General features: G+C 42.7%; 3 long non-coding RNA genes across 3 annotated transcripts; 1 reads left to right on the top strand and 2 right to left on the bottom strand.

Moving 5' to 3' along the window:
- Positions 1-26,651, bottom strand: LOC309330193. Its single transcript, XR_014151362.1, has 3 exons — positions 26,505-26,651; positions 12,911-13,087; positions 1-167 (listed from the first exon to the last, which is right to left on the bottom strand). It is a non-coding gene; the product is annotated as an uncharacterized lncRNA (long non-coding RNA).
- On the top strand, positions 16,375-19,030 carry LOC309330102. Its single transcript, XR_014151260.1, has 2 exons — positions 16,375-16,524; positions 18,722-19,030. It is a non-coding gene; the product is annotated as an uncharacterized lncRNA (long non-coding RNA).
- On the bottom strand, positions 19,324-20,176 carry LOC309330211. The gene is made up of 2 exons (XR_014151382.1): positions 20,034-20,176; positions 19,324-19,863 (listed from the first exon to the last, which is right to left on the bottom strand). It is a non-coding gene; the product is annotated as an uncharacterized lncRNA (long non-coding RNA).
- Positions 26,652-27,595: the final 944 nt, after the last annotated feature.

Below are 27,595 nucleotides of genomic sequence, written 5' to 3'. Positions count from 1 at the left end.
ACTGAGAAGGTCCTCTACCTGGTTCCCTGTAACTTCACTTCTCGCGATGAGGGAACTGCCAGAAGGCCCTTAGTGCTGGACCTCAGAGTCAAGGCTGAATGATGGGGGTGGAGATGCTCCTTCAGGTATACTGGGCCAAGGCTACCTTCTCTGTAGTGGTGCCCGCCCTGTGGAATGCCCTCCCATCAGAAGTTAAGGAAATAAACAACTATCCGACATTTAGAAGACATCTGAAGACAGCCCTGATTAGGGAAGTTTTTAATGTCTGATGTCTTATTGTATATTTAATATTCTGTTGGAAGCCACCCAGAGTGGCTGGGGAAACCCAGCTAGATGGGCAGACTCCTTCAGTCCTGTGTTAGTAAGCAGGAAGAGTAATGCCTGATGTTATGCCTTAAAGCAGGATGGGAAATGATTCCAACCTCAGCTAGTTCTGCTGGATCTCTCAGCAGCTTTTGATACCATTGCCCACAACACCCTTCTGGACCGGCTAGAGGGGCTGGGAGCTGGTGGCACTGTTATACAGTGGTTCCACTCCTTCCTCCTGGGCCATGTCCAGAATGAAGTGTTGGGAAATGAGTGTTCAGACCCCTGGAATCTCACTTGTGGGGTGTCTCAGGGTTCCGTCCTCTCCCGCATGCTTTTTAACATCTATATGAAGCCTCTGGGAGAGATCATCAGGGGGTTTGGGCTGGGTGTCATCAGTATGTGGGTGATACCCAGCTCTACCTACCTTGGGTGACACCTGGCTTGAGAGCAGTACATGTGAAAAGGATCTAGGAGTCTTGGTTGACCACAAACTTGACATGAGCCAACAGTGTGACGTGGCAGCTAAAAAAGCCAATGTAATTCTGGGCTGCATCAATAGGAGTTTAGCATCTAGATCAAGGGAAGTAATAGTGCCACTGTATTCTGCTCTGGTCAGACCTCACCTGGAGTACTGTGTCCAGTTCTGGGCACCACAGTTCAAGAAGGACACTGACAAACTGGAACGGGTCCAGAGGAGGGCAACCAAAATGGTCAAAGGCCTGGAAACGATGCCTTATGAAGAACGGCTAAGGGAGCTGGGCGTGTTTAGCCTGGAGAAGAGGAGGTTAAGGGGTGATATGATAGCCATGTTCAAATCTATAAAAGAATGTCACATAGAGGAGGGAGAAAGGTTGTTTTCTGCTGCTCCAGAGAAGCGGACACGGAGCAATGGTTCCAATCTACAAGAAAAAAGATTCCACCTAAACATTAGGAAGAACTTCCTGACAGTAAGAGCTGTTCGACAGTGGAATTTGCCGCCAAGGAGTGTGGTGGAGTCTCCTTCTTTGGAGGTCTTTAAGCAGAGGCTTGACAACCATATGTCAGGAGTGCTCTGATGGTGTTTCCTGCTTGGCAGGGGGTTGGACTCGATGGCCCTTGTGGTCTCTTCCAACTCTATGATTCTATGATTCAAATCGGAACCAGTGAAGGAGGTGAAAGCCCTGTGTGAAAGCCTGGAGGCAGTTGGAGGATGGATGGCGGCTAACAGATTGAGGTTGAATCCTGACACGACAGAAGTACTGTTTGGGGGAGACAGGGGGCAGGTGAGTGTGGAGGATTCCTGGGTCCTGAATGCGGTAACTGTGCCCCTGAAGGACCAGGTGCACAGCCTGGGAATAATAATGGACTCACAGCTGTCCATGGAGAAACAGGTCAATTCTGTGCCCAAGGCAGCTGTCTACCAGTTCCATCTGGTACACAAGCTGAGACCCTACCTACCCACGGACCGTCTCACCAAAGTGGTGCATGCTCTGGTTATCTCCTGCTTGGACTACTGCAATGCGCTCTCCATGGGGAGAAGGTGAACCTGGAAACTACAACTAATCCAGAATGTGGCAACTAGAATGGTGACTGGAAGCGGTCACCGAGACGACATAACACCGGTCCTGAAAGACCTACACTGGCTCCCTGCATGAGCTGAGGCCATTTAGGGCTTGGTCAGCACCAACACTTTGAATTGTTCTCAGAAACGTACCGAGAGCCAATGTAGGTCTTTCAAGACCGGTGTTATGTGGTCTTGGTGGCCGCTCCCAATCCCCAGTCTCACTGCCGCATTCTGGATGATTTTTAACATTAAAAAAGGGTTAAGGAATGGTTTCCATAACTTAGATGGACACATGACATCCTACTTTTAATAACACATTATGAATGTTAATGCGCTGCAGAGCAACCAGCAGTAGGGAAACAACATTTTGATGGAGGAAACAAAGGGAAGAAACACTTTTAATTTATAAGTATGCCCTGTGACATTTCACAACAGTATATCCAATATCATTCTGAGAATGTTAAACTGATCGGTCTAGATCGAGCCATGGCCTTAATGGTTTGACATTCACCGTGGTGCACATGCCCGACCTTCAGTGCAAGTTGACAAGGGAATGATCATACTCAAAATGCTTTGGGAATTTTACCCCAAGGACTTTGCTTTCCTCCCCAGACTAGAGGCCAGATTAAACCCATGACTAAAAAGCCACTTCAAGCAATGGCTCCCTACAGTTTGAAGTAGGTGAAAAAGAGGAGTCCCATGCCAGTTCTGGGTTTTCTTCCAAATTCCACTTTTGGGGTGTTGAGTTGTGGCAAATCTACTCTGACCCTAAAGTGGGAGCAAAATTATTCAGACAGTGCTTTCAAACTTTATACTCTTTGTGAACTAACTTCCACCAATGTATTTGATAGTTTTGAAACTTTTTCTCTTTAATACTGTCTTTTTAAGTGTTGTGATGTCTTATATGAAGGTGCAATTTATAAACATTTAAATCTAGAAAGTGAAATATATCATCATCATAATAAATTTTATTTATACCCCGCCCTCCCGGGCCAGAGTTGGGCTCTGGGCAGCCAACACCAGTAAAAATTACCGTAAAAACATAATAGGGGCAAAAAACCAATTTAAATGGAATTATGCTAGGAATGGTTGTTGAAGGACAGCATAAAATCTATAAAATGAAGTGATCTGCATAGATGTTATATGTTCTGGTGTTTGAGTCGATTTAGTTTAGTTTAGATTTAGTTTAGTTTAGGTTCTTTGTTTTTGTTCTTTAAAAAAAGTGAACCGATTGAGTCAAAGGTACTTTGAAAGCCATTTCTCATTTTGAATGAGGATCCCAAGGTATCATAATGGTAGATGCTCCTGCAACTGTGCTGAAGCTGAGTTGGTCAAGATCAGCTCAGTGCCTCGACAGGAGGCAATGAGAGAACCCTACCTAATTCCACACTTCAATTCAATCATAGAAAAAAGAGAGAGGAGATCAATGTTTTTGGATGCAAATAGAAGTTTAATATGAACCCAGAGAGGTATGCATAGCCCAAAGAGAAGTGCAAACAGAAAGAAATACATTATGTTTCATAATACTTTGTTTCCATAAAATACAAGGCTGATAGAACATGGTGGAACAAGACTGCAAACCAGATGGTAACCAATGCATGTTCAGAAATGGCATAATTGACAATGAGGATTCCTTTTTGCTTTTCTTCTTTGCTTCTTTGAAAGGGGGGGATCTTCTTCATACAATTCACCAGGGAATTGAGAAAGGGATCCCGGGGAAGGTGTCATATATATAACCCACTCTGGCTATCATTCCCAGTTCAGAGTAAAAATTCAGAATGGATAATACTCCCTCAGTCCCCATCCCATAATATTGCTTCCTCAGAATGACTTGAATGTGCAATTCCTTGTAGAAATGGCTTAGTCAACCCACAGTTCGAATTCTGGTGCTCAGATCAAGTGGCCTGCAGATGGTGAAGCATTATACAAGGATTTTAAATTCAACTACCTTAGGCAAAACAGCTATAATGTGGAGAATTAGAATGTAGGCATAATCAGTATGCGATAAGCATAAGGAAAGCTTGCGTGCATCTTATTTCAAGAAGGGCTCAGATGCCACAGGTCACGCCTTGTGCCAATTGTGATGTTCAATATTTCAGGAGGGAGTGGTGGGAACTGTTCCACCTCTCCTGTTTTTCTCTTGCTATATTTTGGTTGCCGTCCTTCTTCCATGCATATCCTTCTTTGGCCTTGATTTAGAACTTGCAGGTAGTGTGGCTGCTACTGTGGGTGCCTGAGCTGCTTGGCAGGGCATGACAGCTACCACTGGCATGCCGAGAAGATCTGCCCAGAGGATATTTAACACATGGGTTGTGCTGATCAATGACAAGAGGCTCCTCGGGGCAGTAGAGCTCTGGCCCTGGGATGGTCAGGACAAAAGCTGGTGGCTGGATGGTCACTGTTGAAGGAGGACATTGGGCATGGCAAGAATCGCGCCAGATACCAGAACGACGACCGGCAGACATCTTAGAGGTTTAGAGGTGGATCTGAAAGAAGATAAGAGTCAACACTACGTCAAGCTTGAGGTGCTGGTTAAGAACCTTAGGGGAGCCCTGCTGGATCAGACCAAAGGGCCATCTAGGGTAGAGGTTTATCAATTGAAGGTTTTCTTCCTTCACAATTCTAGAACATGGTTCCTTGCAGTGAAGCCTGACTCAATCTATTTAAGTCCCATAGCCCCATGATAAAGCAGACATGTTATGCACATGAGGCCTCACGTCCCAATAGGAGCAAGTTCTGCTTTAAGGACCTATGGCAGAAAGGCTGGGAAGGACGTCCACCTAACACCAGGAAATCTGATGCATTAGCATCCATATTCCAATGGCCTGACAACTTCTTATACATGGTAGCCTCAGCTTCCTGATAGAGCTATGTATGTAGAAGGCAACAGTTGCCATCCATACCTCCACTCCAAAGGTTTTGAGTTCCACTGAAGAGGGAGTTAACTACGTTTGGGCTTTCAACCCCAATGTCAATCTCCAACAGAGTCTCATCTATGCCTGCACTCCAGGACTACCTATCTCAACATCAAACTTCAGCAAAGTATCTCATTGATTTCCAGGGCTTCTTTTGACCTGGAACTCAGTTCCAGCACCTCTCAGGTGGGCACCATTGTCGTTACAAGAGAACAAGGGAGGTGTTTGTGGTGAGTTCTGGCACCTCTTTTTCTAGAAAAATAGCACTGGCCGTGCCCATAAATCAGTGGTGAGGAATCTGTGGAGCTGCAGAGGTTGCTCAATGGCGGCTCCTAACCAAGTATAATGCATCCACATCCAAAGAAAGAGAAGCAATGCAAGCAAGTTAGCTTGAAAACCTCACACAAAGGAGCAAATCCGTGAACCAACTTATCTATCCTGCAGATGGACTCCTGTGTAACCTCTGCATATCTAGAAGATCCAGAAGCTGTGCCCATTGCCCCAGAACCCAAATAGACTTACCTAGTTTTCTGAGAGTCAGAAGCGAAGTGTTTGGAAGAAGCCTAGTGCATGGGCTTTTTATACTGCTTGGTGGCAGGAAGTTTATTTAAGACTTCCCTGTTTTTCTTTTGGGGGTGGAATGGATATAATGAAGAGCTGACATATTGCTATAGGGAACACCACAGATTTTTTAATAAAGAGGTGACACCCTTTCCTTGATAATCTAATATTCATTTATGGTCACCGCGTTGGCATGTTATGTTTCACCCAAACTCAGTATTAAAGCACCACACATATTTTAACATAGGCCAATGTGCCAAAACAGCACTTGATCTTCACAAAGTTGTTATTGAAACTGGCACATCATGCTCAGCACATGGTTCCAGGACATAGCCAGTGTTCGTGGCAATCAGGATAGAAACATTGCTGATACCCTGATACCACTAAGTGTCTACTAAGGTCTCTCTTTGTGGAAGACCTCTGAGAAGATGGGGATCTGGAAGAATCAGGATAGACAAGGGGAAGGACATACTATAGGAAATTTATACTATTAGCACATCTTGAATTTTTCAACTTTCAAATTCCAAAGATAAGGCATGCTAAAAAATTGAGAATTCAAAAGATGTTTTGGTTGAATTAATATAATTTTATTCTGTTTGGTAATTGAAAAGTGTGTAAGATTTCATTAAAAAAAATTTCATAAAGGTACCCCTGATAGTTAAGTCCAGTCGTGAACGACTCTGGTTGCGGCTCTCTTCTCGCTTTACTGGCCGAGGGAGCCGACGTTTGTCAGCAGACAGTTTTTCCAGGTCATGTGGCCAGCATTACTAAGCCACTTCTGGCAAACCAGGGCAGCCCATGGAAACGCCGTTTACCTTCCCGCCGGAGCGGTACCTATTTATCTACTTGCACTTTGACGTGCTTTCGAACTTCTAGGTTGGCAGGAGCTGGGGCCGAGCAACAGGAGCTGACTCCGTTGTAGGGATTTGAACCGGCGACCTTCTGATCGGCAAGCCCAAGAGGCTCAGTGGTTTACACCACAGCGCCACCCGTGTCCCATAATATTTCATAGAAATCATTAAAAAATTATTGCCAAGTACTTGCAGTTATATGTTATTATTATTATTTACTTGTTTAGCATTACTTGACATTTTCAGAAGGTAAAATTCAAATTATTCGGTTTTCCGAAAGGAGTTCATGTACTTCTTCATCAGACATAGACTTACCAAGCTAAATGTTGTCCACTCACAAACATAATAGCAGATTTGAATTCCTGACATCCCCAAACAACAGATTTTTCAGAGCCCCTCACTGAAAAAAATGGCAAAAAATACGTTTTACCCCCTAAAATGACATACCATATAGAATTCACCCCCATGACATATACATGCAGGTCCTGCTACTGGAATGCTTATTATCCACAAATTCAGATCTCCAAACGTAAAAATGATGCTCAAACCTCATTACATTCTTCATTGATTCAGTCAGAGTTTGCACACCTCCTAACTTGTTTATTAGTTTTTTGCCATTTGGGGGCAGAAACCAGGGAGAAAGGGGCAGGGAATTTTACCTTCTGAATCTTTTGAATTCTCGATATTTTTAGCACCACTTATCTTTGGAATTTGAAAGCTGAAAAATTCAAGATGTGCTAATAGTATAACTTCCCCATAGTATGTCCTTCCCCTTGTCTATCCTGATTCTTCCAGATCCACATCTTCTCAGAGGTCTTCCACAAAGAGAGACCTTAGTAGACACTTAGTGGTATCAGGGTATGAGCAATGTTTCTATCCTGATTGCCACGAACACTGGCTATGTCCTGGAACCACGTGCTGAGCATGATGTGCCAGTTTCAATAACAACTTTGTGAAGATCAAGTGCTGTTTTTGTCACATTGGCCTATGTTAAAATATGTGTGGTGCTTTAATACTGAGTTTGGGTGAAACATAACATGCCAACGCGGTGACCATAAATGAATATTAGATTATCAAGGAAAGGGTGTCACCTCTTTATTAAAAAATCTGTGGTGTTCCCTATAGCAATATGTCAGCTCTTCATTATATCCATTCCACCCCCAAAAGAAAAACAGGGAAGTCTTAAATAAACTTCCTGCCACCAAGCAGTATAAAAAGCCCATGCACTAGGCTTCTTCCAAACACTTCGCTTCTGATTCTCAGAGAACTAGGTAAGTCTATTTGGGTTCTGGGACAATGGGCACAGCTTCTGGATCTTCTAGATATGCAGAGGTTACACAGGAGTCCATCTGCAGGATAGATAAGTTGGTTCACGGATTTGCTCCTTTGTGTGAGGTTTTCAAGCTAACTTGCTTGCATTGCTTCTCTTTCTTTGGATGTGGATGCATTATACTTGGTTAGGAGCCGCCATTCAGCAACCTCTGCAGCTCCACAGATTCCTCACCACTGATTTATGGGCACGGCCAGTGCTATTTTTCTAGAAAAAGAGGTGCCAGAACTCACCACAAACACCTCCCTTGTTCTCTTGTAACGACAATGGTGCCCACCTGAGAGGTGCTGGAACTGAGTTCCAGGTCAAAAGAAGCCCTGGAAATCAATGAGATACTTTGCTGAAGTTTGATGTTGAGATAGGTAGTCCTGGAGTGCAGGCATAGATGAGACTCTGTTGGAGATTGACATTGGGGTTGAAAGCCCAAACGTAGTTAGCTCCCTCTTCAGTGGAACTCAAAACCTTTGGAGTGGAGGTATGGATGGCAACTGTTGCCTTCTACATACATAGCTCTATCAGGAAGCTGAGGCTACCATGTATAAGAAGTTGTCAGGCCATTGGAATATGGATGCTAATGCATCAGATTTCCTGGTGTTAGGTGGACGTCCTTCCCAGCCTTTCTGCCATAGGTCCTTAAAGCAGAACTTGCTCCTATTGGGACGTGAGGCCTCATGTGCATAACATGTCTGCTTTATCATGGGGCTATGGGACTTAAATAGATTGAGTCAGGCAACTAGAAAGCTTCACTGCAAGGAACCATGTTCTAGAATTGTGAAGGAAGAAAACCTTCAATTGATAAACCTCTACCCTAGATGGCCCTTTGGTCTGATCCAGCAGGGCTCCCCTAAGGTTCTTAACCAGCACCTCAAGCTTGACGTAGTGTTGACTCTTATCTTCTTTCAGATCCACCTCTAAACTTCTAAGATGTCTGCCGGTCGTCGTTCTGGTATCTGGCGCGATTCTTGCCATGCCCAATGTCCTCCTTCAACAGTGACCATCCAGCCACCAGCTTTTGTCCTGACTATCCCAGGGCCAGAGCTCTACTGCCCTGAGCAGCCTCTTGTCATTGATCAGCACAACCCATGTGTTAAACCTCTGGCACAACCTCAGGGCAGATCTTCTCGGCATGCCAGTGGTGGCTGTCATGCCCTGCCAAGCAGCTCATGCCACAATAGCAGCCACACGAGCTGCAGCCACAATACAAGCAGCTCATGCCACAATAGCAGCTACAGTACCTGCAAGTTCTAAATCAAGGCCAAAGAAGGATATGCATGGAAGAAGGACGGCAACCAAAATAAAGCAAGAGAAAAACAGGAGAGGTGGACCAGTTCCCACCACTCCCTCCTGAAATATTGAACATCACAAATGGCACAAGGCGTGACCTGTGGCATCTGAGCCCTTCTTGAAGTAAGATGCATGCAAGCTTTCCTTATGCTTATCGCATGCTGATTATGCCTACATTCTAATTCTCCACATTATATCTGTTTTGCCTCAGGTGGTTGAATTTAAAATCCTTGTATAATTCTTCACCATCTGCAGGCCACTTGATCTGAGCACCAGAATTAGAACTGTGGGTTGACCAAGCCATTTCTACAAGGAATTGCACATTCAAGTCATTCTGAGGAAGCAATATTATGGGATGGGGACTGAGGGAGTATTATCCATTCTGAATTTTTACTCTGAATTGGGAATGATAGCCAGAGTGGGTTATATATAGGACACCTTCCCCGGGATCTTTTTCTCAAATCCCTGGTGAATTGTATGAAGAAGATCCCTCCCTTTCAAAAAACCAAAGAAGAAAAGCAAAAATGAATCCTCATTGTCAACTATCCCATTTCTGAACATGCATTGGTTACCATCTGGTTTGCAATCTTATTCCACCATGTTCTATCAGCCTTGTATTTTATGGAAACAAAGTATTATGAAACATAATGTATTTCATTCTGCATTCTATTTGCGCTTCTCTTTGGGCTATGCATACCTCTTTGGGTTCATATTAAACTTCTATTTGCATCCAAAAACATTGATCTCCTCTCTCTTTTTTCTATGATTGAATTGAAGTGTGGAATTAGGTAGGGTTCTCTCATTGCCTCCTGTCGAGGCACTGAGCTGATCTTGACCAACTCAGCTTCAGCACAGTTGCAGGAGCATCTACCATTATGATACCTTGGGATCCTCATTCGAAATGAGAAATGGCTTTCAAAGTACCTTTGACTCAATCGGTTCACTTTTTTTAAAGAACAAAAACAAAGAATCTAAACTAAATCGACTCAAACACCAGAACATATAACATCAATGCAGTTTATTTCATTTTATAGATTTTATGCTGTCCTTCAACCAGCGTTCGTAGCATAATTCCATATATATCACTTTCTTGATTTAAATGTTTACAAATTGCACCTTCATATAAGATATCACAAGGTGATATAACACTTAAAAACACAGTATTACAGAGAAAAGTTTCAAAAATATCAAATACATTGGTGGAAGTTAGTTCACAAAGAATATAAAGTTTGAAAGCACTGTCTGAGTAATTTTGCTCCCACTTTAGGGTCGGAGTAGGTTTGCCACAACTCAACACCCCAAAAGTGGAATTTGGAAGAAAACCCAGAACTGGCACGGGACTCCTCCTTTTCAGCTACTTCAAACTGTAGGGAGCCATTGCTTGAAGTGGCTTTTTGTTCATGGGTTTAATCTGGCCTCTAGTCTGGGGAGGATAGCCAAGTCCTTGGGGTAAAATTCCCAAAGCATTTTGAGTATGAGCATTCCCTTGCCAAATTGCACTGAAGGTCGGGCATGTGCACCACGGTGAATGTCAAACCATTAAGGCCAAGGCTCAATCTACACCGAACAGTTTAACATTCTCAGAATGATATTTGATATACTGTTGTGAAATGTCACAGGGCATACTTATAAATTAAAAGTGTTTCTTCCCTTTGTTTCCTCCATCAAAATGTTGTTTGCCTTCTGCTGGTTGCTCTGCAGCACATTAACATTCAAAATGTGTTATTAAAAGTAGGGTGTCATGTGTCCATCTAAGTTATTAATACCATTCCTTGACCCTTAATGTTAAAAATTATCCAGAATGCGGCAGTGAGACTGGGGACTGGGAGCGGCCGCCAAGACCACATAACACCAGTCTTGAAAGACCTACATTGTCTCCCAGTACATTTCCAAAAACAATTCAAAGTGTTGGTGCTGACTTTTAAAACCCTAAATGCCCTCAGCCCAGTATACCTGAAGGAGCATCTTCACCTCCATTGTTCAGCCCAGACACTGAAGTCCAGCTCCGAGGGCCTTCTGGTGGTTCCCTCACTGCGAGAAGCGAAGTTGCAGGAAACCAGGCAGAGGGCCTTCTCGGTAGTGGCGCCCTCCTTGTGGAACGCCCTCTCATCAGATGTCAAGGAAATAAATATATGATTTCTACTCCGATGGGGAGTTTGTTTTTGACAATGTGTAGAATCATGACAGTGAAAATAATAAATAGAGTTGGGGTCGATAACACAACCCTCTTTAACACCTGATCCTACCGTGAATGGTTCACTTTGAGAGCCATTGTTATCTGTGATTGTTGCTGTCATATTATCATGGAGGAGCTGCAGTATGTTCACAAATCTATCTGGGCAGTCAATTTTCAGAAGGACAGTCCACAGGGCATTACCATTTACAGTGTCAAAGGCCTTAGTCAGGTCAATAAACGCCATATACAAGGGTTGGTTTTGCTCTCTGCATTTTTCTTGAAGCTTTCGGGAGGTGAAAATCATGTCCACTGTCCTAGAAGGTCTCAAACAATTTTGGGATTCAGGAAGATTAGCCTCAGATATTGTTAGGAGATGGTTTGCTAAGATCCTTGCAATAATTTTGCCAGTTGTAGCTAATAAAGAGATGCCTCAATAGTTTCTGCAATCTGTTTTATCACCTTTAAAAAAAATGATAATTTTGGCATCCCTAAAGTTTTCTGTGTAAGTTCAATTCTCCCCACTTTTAAGACTTCAGCAGGTATCCCATCAGGTCCGCTGGCTTTGTTGTTTTTCATTTGGTTAATAGCTATACACAACTCTCCCAGATGTGGAGATGCTGCAAGCTCATCTCTAACTTGGTTTTGCAGAATTTGTGAGAGGACCTCAGCAGCTATGGGGGAGTTGCAGTTAAGGAGATGCTGTTAATGTTCTTTTCAGTGCAGCACAATAGCTTCTTTATCTTTTAGAAGTGTGGTACCGTCTGTTGAGCATAGGGGGCATATGCCATGATTTATTGGCCATAGATGATCTTTGCGGCTTTAAAGAAACTCTGTGCATCATGAGTGTCAGCTAAGTGCTGGCTAAGCATTGAGTGTACAGAATCATTGTCGCTGTAGTCACATACATAAATACCTTTGAGGTTTTCATTTCTTCAAGTATTAAAACATTATTGCTCTGTATTCAATTAGAATTTCAGGCTGGCAGAATCCGAAACCAGGGAGAGGAGTTGATGGAAGAAGATTGGAAAATTTAAAGTTTATATATAGAAATATCGCAAAATTAATGAGTGATAGAAAAATGGTGGAGTGATATTTTATGGTTTTAGCAGAAATGTTATAAGGAGTTAAGCATATATAAGTATTTTAGTTTTAATGTTAAAATAAGGTTAAAAAAATATGTTATTTATAATATGATAGAGAATAGAGAAAGATGGAAAGGATTTGCTGAAATAACTAGTAGAAGTGGAATACAAAAAGGGAGGTGAGAGGAGGTCGAGGAAACAAGGGAATGAAAAAAAAAGTATCGAAAGGGGTGTGTGTATATATATATATTTAAATTGTCTTTGTTTTATTTAGGGTTAGGGTTAGGGAGTGGGTTTGGTTTAGGTTAGCTTAATGTGCTTAGTTTAATGGGTTTAGGTTGTGTTTTGTATTGTCTATATATTGTATTGTATTGGTTTTTTTTCTTCTGTTTTTTCCCTTCTGTCTTCTTTCCTTTTAAAAGTAATAAATATTATTTTTTTTAAAAAAAAAACAATTAGAATTTCAGGGTAGCCACGAGAAAACTATCAGATCATCCTTAAGGAAATGTGGTCCTCGGAAGAAAGACATTGTTGGCTACCTCTGAAGTAGCACCATCTGCCTTTCTTGTTTACCATGGCTCACCAGAAGTAGCATGTTTCAGTGGAAACACCCAGATGTGGCAAGCTTGTAGCCATCAGTCCTGGTTTTTGGGTGGTTTAAAGACAGCAATGCAGTGATCATGTTGATAATGATTCTCCTGATCCCAAATGAGCAAATTCCAGGAAATGTGAGATTACATCTCATATAAGAATGTGGCTTTGGCGTGCTATGAGGAAAAGAACCTGTAGGGTGTAATTTGGATGCTCTATTGCTCTGAGGTTTGCAAGAAACTCATAAACAGAACAGCCAATTACTTACTGTAATTTGAAGTTCTTGCCACATGGAAAACACTCAGCTGGGAGGCAGAGCCCTGTGAAGTAACTCATCCTGAAGATGCATCATGCAACATCAATGCCAGTATCTGAAGTCTTTTCTCACAGCCCTTCTTCTTCTTTTAACTAAACTTCAGTGTTCCCAGGTTCGTAGTACTGATGTCTAGAAAAGGAAAACTAGAAAACTAACTTCTACAATTATAGTGCTTTAGAGAGACTCTCAAGAGTATCCAGTCCACCACCCCCCCCCCTTCAATGCCGGGATCTCGCAAATACAGCATCCCTAACCAAAGGCTGCCCAGAGGCTGATTGCTCCACCATCAAACATATCTCAACAATTAGGCAGTTTCTCCTAGCATTTACCACAAACACATACACTTGCAAATTTATTTGGCTTTGTTAAAGTTTTTGGAATCACAATCATTCATTGATCTACTAACAATCACCCAAAGTATAACCTGCAGTTCCTGGCCTACCTTTTCACTGTTGTTTCCCTTAAATGGCTTGGTACAAACTCCAGTTCCCCTGAAGGTACATTTCTCCCCTGGTGCTAGGGCAAAATCAGTTCTGGTTTGTGTTTGCTTGTCTTCTGGAGGAAAACATGGACCATAAACCCTCCAGGAGCACCTCCCAGAGCATCACCTCTTCATGTTCTATTATCTAATACAGGTGTGAGGAACCCTTGGGCCTTCAAATATAGCTGAACTGCAAGATAGGCGATGCTTTCTGGTGCTGATGGAAGCTATAACACCTGGAGGGCAGAGGTCCCCCAACTTGATCTAATATCTAGGCCCTAAATTTCAGGGTTCTCAGAAGCTAAGTTCCATTGACCTAAGCTAGTTATGTCCATCAATTTCACTGGGTCTACTCTGAGGAAGAGGAGCATGGGATACAACCCTTATAGATCACAGTTTCCATAAAAATACACCATACAAAATGACAACAAGCTCAATAAAGCATCGTTTAAAATGAGCTGAGAAAGAGAAATCAATACAAAGAAAGAATCATTTATGAACCACTTGCTAGAAACATCCCAAAGAAATTGATAATAAAAACATTTTACTAAAAACATTTTCAAATTTATTATAGAATCAGATCAGAGCTTTTTTTTAATCCATAAAAAGGTTGTTGGGAAAGGAAGGCCTTCAGCAGGCACACACACACACACACACACACACATACACACACATATATAGCCGCCCATAGGCCCACAAAACAGTTTCAAAACAAGATACAGTTAAGACAACCAAACAACAGGCGAAAGAGACCGAGGTAGTCATTTTGTTATGTCTAGAGCGTGATGGTCTTTGTTTCTTGAGACCTCCATAAGAAACTTTGCCACAGTCAGTGTAATACCATTTGACCTATCCTCCAGAAGGTAGTTAATATGGAAGGCTTCAGATTTGCTAGTAAGGCTTTGATCAGTTGATCCCTTGCTTGCTCATACTGCCCACAATGCAGTAAGATATGGTTCATGCAATCAACATCCTGAGAACATAAACAAGGCCTATTCTGATAGGGGATGCCTCTCAGTCTACAATTTAGAACTTCCGATGGAAATACATTTAATCTAGCTTTGGTAAATAAACGCCAATAGATGGGTACGGACAAATTCCTAAGATATGAGGCTAGCTGAAAGTCGTGCCCATATTGGATTCCAGCTGCAATCGGGTGACAGATTACATTGTATCTGGATTGCAGGTTGCTATGTGTGATGTCCTAAAGCCTTCACCTCAGGGATACAAGAGTGGTATTGTAGCCCAGTTGATACAAAAGGGATGGTGACAGCCATGGACTGATAAACTCCTCATTGGTTAGATGTACAAGTAATCCCTTCCCCAGGCCAAATACTGAGATCTTAAGCCAATATTTCAAGGCAGCACAACAAGCTTTGGTGGAAAGTGGGCATTCACCTGTTTCCAGAAATAAGATTGGATTTGGGACACAATTTGGGACCTGCAGTAAGGACTGAAAATTTTTTGCCTGGAACCTATCTAACTTAGGAAATAAGCTGTTGTACCAGACGTTTGAAGTGTAGAGAAGTTGGGAGACAGATTTTGCATTAACAGGCACCAATAAGACAGTAACAGACATCACTTGTCTTGATATGCGATGCGTCCAAAGGTCTGATCCCAACATTGCATGAAATAGACCTCCTGATGAGTTGGTATCTACAGGATACCATCCCTGGCAAAGTACAGTGACCAGTTACGTCTATAAGGGGGGGTGAGACAATATTTAATTAGGAACAATGGAATATAGGAAGCTGTATTATTGTTGCCTTATTTGACACTTTTTCCAGATTCCCAAATTCTCAGGGGTCTTTTATGGTGGGTTAACTTAGTGGGCACCTTACTTTTTTTCTTTTTTCTTTTTTTAAAAAATAATATTTATTAAGATTTCCAATAATACACATAAACACAAACAACATTGCAGACATACAAACATACACAAAAACCCCCACAAGTATAATTTCAATCCTTTTTTTTTCTTAAACCTTATTTCCCCGACCTCCTCATACCTCCCCCTTCTGTATTGTAATTTCATTATCCAATCAGCAAATCCTCTCCCTTATTTCCCGTTAGTTTTTAATCTTTCTTTTCCTTTTCCTTAATAAACACCGCTGAAAACCATTAATTTTTAAACCCATGTCATTCTAGCCTTCATTAATTTTACAATGTTTGTTAAGATAGTCTTTAAATTTCTCCCAATCTTCTTCCACTGTGTCTTTCTCCCGGATTCTGCCAGTCCCGGATTCTGGTCCCGGATTCTGCCAGTCATCTCTGCCAATCCCATGTAGTCTATCATCTTCATCTTCCATTCTTCCAGGGTGGGTAGATCTTGTGTCTTCCAATACTTTGCAATAAGTATCCTTGCTGCTGTTGTAGCATACATAAAAAAGTTCTGTCCTTCTTTAACACCACGTGGCTAACCATACCCAGGAGGAAGGCCTCTGGTTTCTTCAAGAAGGTATATTTAAATACCTTTTTCATTTCATTATATATCATTTCCCAGAAAGCCTTAATCCTTGGGCATGTCCACCAAAGGTGAAAGAATGTACCTTCATTTTCTTTACATTTCCAACATTTGTTATCTGATAAGTGGTAAATTTTTGCAAGCTTGACTGGGGTCATGTACCACCTATAAATAGTGGGCACCTTACTGGTTTGAGGGTACCAGCAGTGACTCCATCCTGATTGCAATTAACATTAGCTATGTCCCGTAACAACTTGTTTATTATGATGTACCAGTTAGGAGAGCAAATTTGTTAAGAGGAAATGCTGATTTGGCACGCTGTCCGTGCAGCAATCGGTATGTTGAAAGATTTGTAATGTTTTGATACTGAGTTTGGGAGAACCCTATGACAACAGTGAGGTGAGTATTCAGTGAGGTGAGTATTCTGATTATTAAGGAAAGGGTGTCAACTCTTTACAGGAATCTGGGGAGTTCCCTATGACAATTTATCAACTTGTCATCATACACCCCTTAAAAAGGGGGAGTCTTAAGTATGTTCCAGGCTACCAGAGATACAGTATAAAAACCCCATCCTCTAGGCTGCTTCCAAACACTTCTCTGCATTCCTGCTTCTTAGAGAACTAGGTAAGTCCACTTGGGTTCTGAGAAAGCGGGCACATTTTCTGAATCTACAAATTTTCTAGGATGTACATTTTCTAGGTTTACAAAGGTTATGCCAGCGAATGTCAGTTGTTGCTAATTTTCAAGGGTAGATTGCACTGCTATGTGAGGTTTTCAAGCAAGTGCACTTGAATTGTGTGTGTGTGGCGCTGCATTATGCTGGGCTGGAGCACTTGGGTGGGGAAAACTTCTCTGGGGTTTATAGTCAAGGTGAGGAACCTATGGACTCCAGCACTCCAACATCATCAACAGGCACAATGGTCAAGGATGATGGGAGCAGCAATCCAGAAACTTCTGGAGGACCACAGACTCCTCACCACTGATTTACATTCTTAGAAGAGATACTTGATTGAAGTTTATCATTGGGATAGATGGTCCAAATGGAAGATAACTTCCTTTTTGCTGAAACTCACAAGCTTTGCAGTAACAGTAACAATGGTGGCGGCAGTTGTTGCCTTCTACATAGCTCTACCATGAAGTTGTGAGTCCCACCAAGAGGAAACTACCAGGCCCTTGGACTATCTATCCAAAAACTGTGTCAGGTTTCCTGGTGTCAGGCTGAAGTATTTCCTATTCTTTCTATGATAGGTCCTTTAAACTGATACCACTACTATTTAGACCTGGGACCTTCTACGCTTTCTCATTTGAATACAGGAATTGCTTATATCGAGCCAGAATACTGGCTCATTTAAATTGTAAAGTTGGAGGAAGCCATGTAGATTTTCAAGACCAACTTTCTGCTCAATGAGGAAAATCCAGAGTTTGATAATCCAGAATATATTACTGCCCAGTGTATGCTTGAAGACCTCTAGAGTGGAAGAACCCTTCCACTACCCTTCTGCTTGTACCAGTAAAGGAACCTAGAGTTTCTCCCTCGTTAGAGTCAGAGGGTTTTATTCAATGAAGTCCAGCTCATTATATACCCATCAAAATTAACAAATCTAACTTGGCCATGTTTGTTAACTTCAATGGACCTACTCTGAGTAAGCCTAGCATTGCATCCCCCCCTCTCCCATAAGCTGGACAGCTATCTCTTGTAGAAGCTCTTCCTTTACCCAGTGTTCTCCAAGGTCTCAGGTTGATGACTTATCAAAATCAGCTGATATCTATTTTAACTAGAGGTGGTTATGGTATTCTAACCCACAGGAAGCAATGTTGGCCACCCATCTGGATGGCTTTAAAATTCATGGCAGATAAGGCTGTCAGTGACTACAAGCCACAATGGCCATGTTCTGTTTCAAATGTCAGGGGCAGTAATGCTTCTGAATATCTGTTGCTGGAAATCACAGAAGGCAAGAGTGGCATGTGCTCAGTTGCTGCTTGAGGGCTTCCCATGGGGGCATCTGGGTGGCCTCTGTGAGAACAGGATGATGGACCAGATGGGACATTATCATGATACAGCAGGCTCTTCTTATGTTCTTTTGTTCTTATGTTCTTATGTTCTCATGTTCTTATTCTGATGGTCTCACCCAGCAAAACCAAGACTCCCTAAACTCTTCTGCTCCATGGAATCACTACCCTATGGGGAAACACCACAGTATTTGAGACTTTAGCTTAGAGAAAATGAGGTAGTATACAACCATTGTAGGCTTTGATAGCTTTATCCGCAGTTGATTTGGGGGAAAGGCTATAGCTCAGTGGGAGAACATCTGCCATGCTTGCAGAAGGTCTCTGTTTCAGTCCCTGGCATCTCTGGGTAGGAGAGACCCCTGTCTGAACTCCTGGAGAGCCACTGGCAGTCAATGAGCACAAAGCCAAGCTGGATGGAACATTGGTCTGATTTGGTATAGGGCAGTTTTGTATGTGCCTGGATATAAACCACCTGTAAAGCCTGTAAAGTTGGTGATCAATCCTTGCATCTTGTGGAAATGGATTCCACAGTCTAACAATATGTTGTGTGACAGAGAACTTCATTTTTCTCTATACTGAATCTTCTGCAGTTCAGCTTCATTGAATGGCAGCAAATGTTTTGTTTTGTTTTACTATGGAAGGGGGAGAATGAAAAAAAAAAAATCCCTCTATTGACTCCATGGATATATATATCCCAAGGTATGGAACTAGAGGGCCTTCTGCCGTCTTATTGAGCTCTTAACTATTGTTATTATCAAACTTGTGCTCTCCACTGGGAACTTTGCATGATGCTGACTCCATGTTCTTTCAGGTCCACCTCTGAACCTCAAAGATGTCTGCTGGCCGTGGTGGATGGAATAATCAATGCTATGCCCAGTGCCCCCCATCAACAGTGACCATCCGGCCACCACCTTTTGTCCTGACCATCCCAGGGCCAGCTCTCTGTTGCCCTGACCAGGCTTTTCGCATCGAGCAGTACAACCCATGTGCTTACGGATATGGCGGCGGCAGATCTTCTCTGTATGCCAGTGGTGGTTCCAACATGTCCTCGTTCTATACCCAGGCCCTGCCAAGCAACACATGTAGCAGTGGTAACTGCTGGCTTTAAATCAAGACCAAAGTGGAAGATCCAAGGAAGAACGATGGAGAAAACAAGAAGAGCTAGATCAGCTTCCACAACTCCAACCTAAATAAAAAAATTCCTTCCAGTAGCACCTTAAAGACCAACTGAGTTAGTTCTAGGTATGAGCTTTCGTGTGCATGCACACTTCTTCAGATACACTGAAACAGAAGTCACCGGACCTTTCTATATAGTGAGAAGGTGGGGAGGGGTATTACTCAGAAGGGTGGTGGGAATGGGTGATTGGCAGATAGCTGCGATGAGCCTGTTGACGACTTATGTCTATATATTTCCTTATGTCTATATCTGTTTTGCCTACTGCAGTTGTATTTAAAATCCTTGTATACTGCTCTTACTGTCTGCTGACAACTTGATCTTAGCAACAGGTTGAAAATTGTGTGCATCCAGTACTTCGTTTCACATCGTATTTGCACTTCTGACCGGGTTATTCCTATTTGCTTTCATATTAAAAATTGAATTGCATCCAAAATCACTTATCTCCTCTCTTCCTTCTATGGTTGAACTGGTGTGGGCTTCCTTTGTTGCTTCCTGTCCAGGCACTGTACCAACTTAGTTTCAACACATCTACAGCCCCACATCTGGCTTCATGATACCTTGGGGCCCTCATTCTCTACAATAAGTGGATTTCATAGAGTCATCAAGCCAATCAGCTCATTTTCAAAGAAGCAAAAGGGCTCATCTCACTTCATTAGCTGAGGGAGCCAGCATACAGCTTCTGGGTCATGTGGCCAGCATAGCTAAGCCACTTCTGGCAAACCAGAGCAGAGCACGGAAACACTGTTTACCTTCCCGCCGGAGCGGTACCTATTTATCTACTTGCACTTTGAAGAAGGGGAGGAGTATCAGCCAAGTTGAGGGAAGTCAAAAAAGAGAATGGATATAAAAAAGATGTATGAAATGTATAAATTTTATATTGGAAAAAACTGAATAAAAATTATATATATATATATATATATATATATATATATATATATATACACACACACTTGCACTTTGATGTGCTGATGTGCTTTCGAACTGCTAGGTTGGCAGGAACAGGGACCAAACAATGGAAGCTCACCCTGTTGTGGGGATTCGAACCACCGACCTTCCGATCAGCAAGCCCTAGGCTCTGTGGTATATATATATATATATATATATATATATATATATATATATAATCAAGTTGAACAACAGAATAGATAAGCCACTTTTGAAAATAGATTTTATGTTGTCCTTCAACAAGCATTTCCAACACGGTTGTATATATTTTCTTTTATAGATTTAAATATTTACAAACCACAGTTGTCTACAACATATCACAAAGTGGTTTACAACCTGAAAACACAATATTACTAGCTCTGATTTGTTTGTTGTATAACTCTATTGTCAGAGGCTGTTAACATCTGTATAGTAGCTGCTGGTAACCACGGGTGGAGAGCATTGTGTTGTGCTCAGCTCCTGCTTATGGGGTTTCCATGGAGGCACCTGGTTGGCCACTGTGGGAACATGATGTTGGTCCAGAGACTGTCCACCAACCTGATCCAGCTGGGCTCTTCTGATGTTTCTAAGTTCCTTCCACTTGAGCTTAAAAATTGTTGGTGAGGAACATATCAGGAGGGAAGTAGTCTAAGAATCCTCCTCCCGTCTAGCCATCCTTTCATTTTCAGCTCATAAAAGAATAGGGCTGTAACATCAATACTCCATCTCCCTTGAGGCGAGACTCTGCCAGTACGTCAGCTGTCATTAAACCCAAATCAGGTGATAACTATTGTCAAGAAAAGGGAGCAAATCATATTACACAAGCAAAGGTGCAGAGACACAAACACATGCCCAGTTTACTAGAGCAGCCTGACCTATCTGCATAAAAATAAAAATCCTTCCAGGATTCACAGAAACTTCACCCAACCAACTCCTTATTACATCAACAGGCTCCTATCAAAGATACACAGCCCTGAATCTAGTCCTGAAATGCAGGGATTTTCTGGGCAATTAATTCACTTGCTTCTCTATCATTGCAACTGTGTGCAGAGGAGGGCAACCTAGATGATCAAGGGCTTGGAAGCCAGGCCTTGTGAGGAATGGTGGAAGAAGCTGGGTATGTTTAACCTGAAAAAGGCAAGACTGAGAGGAGATATGATAGCCATCTTCAAATATCTCAAGGGTTGTCAGATGGAACATGTAGCTTGTTTTCTCCTTCTCTGAAGGGTAGGACTCGAACCAATGGCTCCATGTTACAAGAAACCAGAGTCCATGTAAACATCAGGATGAACTTTCTGACAGTAAGAACCATTTGACGGTGGAATGGTTCCCCTCAGGAGGTTGTGGACTCTTCTTCCTTGGAGGTTTCAAAGTAGAGGTTGGCTGGTCATCTGTTACAGGTGCTGTGGTGATCACACAGGGTCCCCGGACGTTTAACGGTCTATTGATCCCTTATACCACAACTGTGCTCACTTCCCACTGCCACCAACCAGTTACTCTCTGGTAAACACTGAGTCCAGTCAGTTGTTAAAAGTAAACCAAAAAAACCCCAAGTTTATTTTACAAACATTAATGAGTTTGTGGTTTCTCAGATAATATTCCTGTCAGTATCTTAACTTTAGTTTATTTACCGGCCTATACCTTCCTAATACCTTCTGACTGATTATCTCAACTGTTTGACTGACTCCTCTTAACAAATTATCTCCCTCTCTCACACCAGACTAGCCCAACCCACACTTATCTTCTCTGTCTCTCCTAACCCCAGACTGTCTTCTCAACAACTCTAACTCACTAAAAACCTCTGTGCTTAAACTTATGCACAGTTAACTCTGCCCCCTGTGTTCCCATGGGTTAGTCATATTACAATTAGTTAACCCTTTCCCTATGAACCCAGTATGAAGTCATACACATAGGAGGGAGAGCACCACAAATGCTTTAGTTGACTAGATGTCCCTTGGGGTCCCTTCCAACTCCACAGTTCTATGGTTCTATGATTACCGTATTTTTTGCTCTATAAGACTCACTTTTTCCCTCCTAAAAAGTAAGGGGAAATGTGTGTGCATCTGATGGAGCGAATGCAGGCTGCACAGCTATCACAGAAGCCAGAATAGCAAGAGGGATTGCTGCTTTCACTGCATAGAGATCCCTCTTGCTGTTCAAGCTTCTGAGATTCAGAATATTTTTCTTGTTTTCCTCCTCCAAAAACTAGGTGCGTCTTGTGGTCTGGTGTGTCTTATAGAGCGAAAAATATGGTAACTGGAAATCAGAAAGGGGGCTGGACCTGGAGATTCAAGATGCTACTACTACTTTGCAGTGGATACTGGCTCATCAGGATGAATGAGGCAGAATTCCACAAACCTCTGTCTGCCTTCTTAAAACCAGTCCACAGAGTGGCAATGTCTGCCAGCTTCCTCCTCCTTAGTCTTAGGGTTTAGCAACACTAACCTTTCTTGCCCCACCCAGCACTCCTTTTGCAGGGGGTGGGACTAGATGACTCTGAGTGTCCCTTCCAACTCCACAATTCCATGAGAGTTCTCTGATTATTTACAGGCACAGGTCCACACCTAACTCTTTGTGTCTGAGATTTGTTCCCCCATCCCAGTGTTGGATTTACCTATAAGCTAAACAAGCTATAGCTTAGGCAGCCTTCCTCAACCTCAGCCCTCCTCCAGATGTTTTGAGACTACAGTTCCCATCATCCCTGACCACTGGTTCTGCTAGCTAGGGATCATGGGAGTTGTAGGCCTAAAATATCTGGAGGGCCAAGGTTAAGGAAGCTTGGCTTAGGGCCCCACTCTCTTGGGGGGCCAAAAAAAAATTAAAGGGAAAAAAGTGTTTCTAAAGGAGCCTTTGTTATTGCCAAATGCCAATGTGTTTGCATTATTAAGTTTGTTATGAATAAAAAAAAATCATTTAAAGTTAGAACTTAATAATTATTTCACTAATAATATACTTCTTCTTAATTGTATTTCACTATTAATACACTTTTTAACTGTATTTCAGTTCAACAATTACTTTGATAAATGTATATATGCAAATGGCTTTAGATACCTCGTAGGTCCATAAATTACCATATAGCATATACAGTGGTGCCTCGCAAGACGAAAAGAATCCGTTCCGCAAGTCTCTTCATCTAGCGGTCTTTTCGTCTTGCGAAGCAAGCCCATTGACGGCTTAGCGGATTAGCGCTATTAGCGGTTTAGCGGCTTTTAGTGGCTTTTAGCGGCTTATTGGCTTAGCGGATAAGCGGATAAGCAGCTTAGCGGCTTAGAAAAAGGGGGGGAGGGAAAAACGCCCGCAGGAACTCGCAAGACATTTTCGTCTTGCGAAGCAAGCCCATAGGAAATTCGTTTTGCGAAGCACCTCCAAAACGGAAAACTCTTTCGTCTAGCGAGTTTACCATCTTGCGAGGCATTCATCTTGCGGGGCACCACTGTATTCAACACAAAAAACAGCAACAATTTGTTGTTGACAAAGGACAGCTGGACATATAAAGGGCTCCATTACCTTCAGTAGCCAAGGGCCTCATCAAACCTAAATCAGGCCCTGCCCCATCCCCAGGCTTTCCCCACAAAAACCCATTCTTTAGAGCTCAACATCAATTCAGTTTTTTCCGCAGTTGGCCATTTGCTCAGGTTGAGCTTTAAAGAGCTGGTTTTCATGGAGAAAGCAGAGGAAGGCACTCAGACACTGAGCTTTAAATCATGAACCATGCCTGGAAAGAATCATAGAGCTGAATCACAGAATTGTGGAGTTGCAAGGGACTCTGAGGGCCATCTAGGGTCAACTAGTGTGGATAAGCCCTCCGTCTTGTCCCTTGTAGAACTCAGCAGGGAAGAGGACAAAGAGGAAGTTACAAGCAGTTGGGATATGGGTGCCATTGGCTCTGGTGCCACCTACTGTTTGGGTTCCATGCATTCCACCTCACCAGTCCCAGTGAGTGCCACTCACCACTGCTGCTGGTTAGGGTAAACACTTTTGAATTTCCTACAATAGAGAGGGCAAAACCAAGGGCAAAGGAGGACACAAGTTTGCATTAGGATTGTGCATGGGGACCAAGATCCTGAAGGAGCAGAAAAGACTTTTTATGTACATGACGACAGCGGTACGGATGTTACTAGCCCAAGAGAGGGAAAGAAGACAAAGTCCCTACCAGAGAGGAATGGCAAACTAAGCTGTCGGAGTACAGTGGTACCTCGGGTTACAGACGCTTCAGGTTACAGATGCTTCAGGTTACAGACTCCACTAAACCAGAAATAGTACCTCTGGTTAAAAACTCTGCTTCAGGATGAGATCAGAAATCGGGTGACGGTACTTGGGAAACCACTGTAAGGTGATGAAAACTTTAGCAGGATTGCCATAACACTTGTAATGTGGCAAATATAATGAATAAAATGGAGAGATATAAGATATGGATTACTGAACCATATGCAGTTGGAAAAGGTTAACAATAGGGCCCATGGAGGGGAAGGTGGGAAGTCCAGAGATCCAGAGAAATCTCTAAATATGGATGTGTATTTTGTATTGCTGTAATTCTATACTTGTAAAACCAAGTAATTTTTTTTAAAAAAAGAAAAAGCTGTGCATGGACATTTTGATCCACCCTCTGGTCCTAATCTGTGACACCCTGATGGGCTTATTCATCCTGTGACACCCTGGCAGCCACCCACCCTCTCCTAGATCCATCCATGAAACCATCTGAGAGTGAGGCTAAAGGTTTTGAAAACTGAATTTTATGAGAGTTCAAATATGATTTTTTTAAAAAGGTAAGGGGTTCACCAGCACCACAAAGATCAGAGCCTCTTGTTAAACTGCTGTTCTCTATAACACAGGGCATGTTGTCACCCTGCAGCTAACCTGGAGGTTGGTGTTAGAGGAATTCCCAGAATGACATGTGAAGACGGATTGTTAAGCCACTCTGGGAATTGTAGCTCTGAGAGGGGGAAAGGGGATCTCCTAACAACTCTCAACTCCCTTAACCAGTGTTTCCCCAACTTGGGTCTCCCTCTGTTTTTGGAATACAACTCCCATCCTCCCTAGCAAGACCAGAGAATCATAGTCCAAAAGCAGCCGGAAACCCAAGTTTGAAAAACTCTGCCCTTAACAAACTACATGTCCTAGGATTCTTTAGGGAAAGCCACAACAGTTTAAACTGGTATCACACCGCATTGTGATGTATAGTGTGAATGCGGCCCTATTCATGTGGAGAAACCCTCTTGCAAATCTCCATGCTTTCTCATCAAAATTCTTCAAGGATCTTCCTTTGGAATTACCTGGACACTCCACATACTTACACAGGCACAGAATTTTAAGGTAGTTGCTCTGAGCAATATCTGAAGGACTGTGTCTTCCCATATAAACCATCCTGGACTTTGCGTTCATCATCTCAGGCCCTTCTTTGTGTGCCTCCTCCACATAAGGTGCAAAGCGTGGCAACACAAGAACGGGCCTTCTCTCTAGTGGCTCCCTGTTTGTGGAATGCTCTCCCCAGGAATGTTCACCTGGTGCCTTTATTATATATGTTTAGGAGCAAGGCAAAAATGTTCCTCTTCAACAAGACCTTTGGCTGCCTAATATTCTACAGCCTTTTAAAGGTGTCTGTTGGAAGAAAGGATTATTGTTTTGTTGTTTTTGTTTTAATTATTTACCTGTGTTTTTATCCTGTATTATATTCTCGAACCACCATGAGACCTTGTGATGAAGGGCAATACATAAATGTGGGAAGCGGGTGGCGCTGTGGTCTAAAACACTGAGCCTCCTGGGCTTGCCAGGGGGTTGGACTCGATGGCCCTTGTGGTCTCTTCCAACTCTATGATTCTATGATTCTAAGGTGAGTGGTTCGAATCCCCATGACAAGGTGAGCTCCCGTTGCTCTGTCCCAGCTCCTGCCAACCTAGCAGTTCGAAAGCACGCCAGTGCAAGTAGATAAATAGGTACTGCTGCGGCGGGAAGTTAAAGAGCGTTTCTGTGCGCTCTGGTTTCCATCATGGTGTTCCATTGCTCCAGAAGTGGTTTAGTCATGCTGGCCACATGACCCAGAAAGCTGTCTGTGGACAAACTCTGGCTCCCTTGGCCTGAAATTGAGATGAGTACCACAACCTCATAGTTGCCTTTGGCTGGACTTAACTGTCCAGGGGTCCTTTACCTTTACATAAATGTTAATGATAATGATAATTATAAAGTGCTGTGCTAGTCCAATTGTGAAAGTGGGAGGGCAATACCTTTGTGTTCTTCCAACAGTTACCCCTGTTGCGTGAGATATGAATTTTCTCTCTCTTTCTTTTATTGCATTGATATCCCCCTTTCTTCTTCATAGAGCTCAAGGTGGCCTGCAGGTTCTCCCTGTCCTCATTTAATCCCCACAACAACCCCGTGAGCTAGGTTAGGCTGAAAGACAGGGACTGGCCCGAGGTCACCCATTAACCTTCATGGTTACGTGGGGATTTGAACTCTACTCTCCCAAGGTCACAATCCATCAATCTAACCAACTCACCACCACTGCCACTCACTGGAGATCCATCAAAGCCTTCTATAGTGCAGAAACTGATAAACATTTTTGTGTGCAGTTGGAGAAGTATGGAGGCAGGAAAGCAGAGAGCTGCATTTCATACCTTCCAAACAGCAGCTTCCTATCCGCAGTGGTGCCAGCTAGGCTGGTGCAACCACATGCACGCAATATAATTTAATAAGTAACTATTATACTGCAATCAACAATCAGCATCACAGGCTGGGCTGGGCTGCCCCCACTTGCCTTCCGCCTTAGCAGCAGCCTTAGCCAAGGCTGTTCCCTGCTCCCTTGCTCTGGCACATCCTGTCCCAGATCTAAAGATTGCTGAGAGTAAACTTGAACACACCAGGCTTCGGAAGAAGTGGGCTTTCTTCCTTCATCCCCAGGGACGCATTTCCCATTAGCCTTCCTTTCTCTTTCCCTGTGTAATATTCCAGTGTGTTTTGACTGCAGCAAAACTCCATGGTGGACTTGGAGATTCATGTTTGGGGTAAGAATCCAAGGACTTTCAAGGGAACTTTGTCAAACAAAACAAAACAATTGGACTTGCTCGCTCCATTTTGCTGATTCCTGACATTCATTCGATCCTATAACTAAAGTCTCTTTGTAGCTTCTTGCTGGTCTCCCCCTCTCCCTTAAGTTTCTCTCTCTTTTTTCAGTAGGAGGGAGAGGAGAGAAGTGGGGGAAAGAAGGCAGAAATGTAGGAAAGTAAGGGTAGATAATGAATCAGACTGTTTGCATTGGAATCTTCCAGGAATGACATTTGGCAACACATGGGTTGACTTCCGTTCCGTCAGTTTCTCTCATTTTCTCATTTCTCCAGTCTTAAATTCAGTTCTCCATATTTCTGCAACAGTACAGATGTGCTTTTAAATCCTCATAGGAATTCATCAGCATTTTAGTTCACATTTTCACAAAAGCACACAATTTGTCTGCATTTTTCCTCCTTCACACGTTTTTGGAAACAATTTCCCTTACTAGCATGCATAATTGCTTTTCATTTTTGCAGGCATAAAAAGTATTTTCTTGCCCATCCCTTTCTCTGCTTTTGAACATATTCTTTTGTTGCAATATTT

Source organism: Podarcis erhardii (genome assembly GCF_964252035.2).
Source record: "Podarcis erhardii genome assembly, chromosome: 15".
NCBI lineage: Eukaryota > Metazoa > Chordata > Lepidosauria > Squamata > Lacertidae > Podarcis > Podarcis erhardii.
Note: the sequence above shows the minus strand (reverse complement) of the source record. Positions and strands in the feature narration are given on the sequence as shown.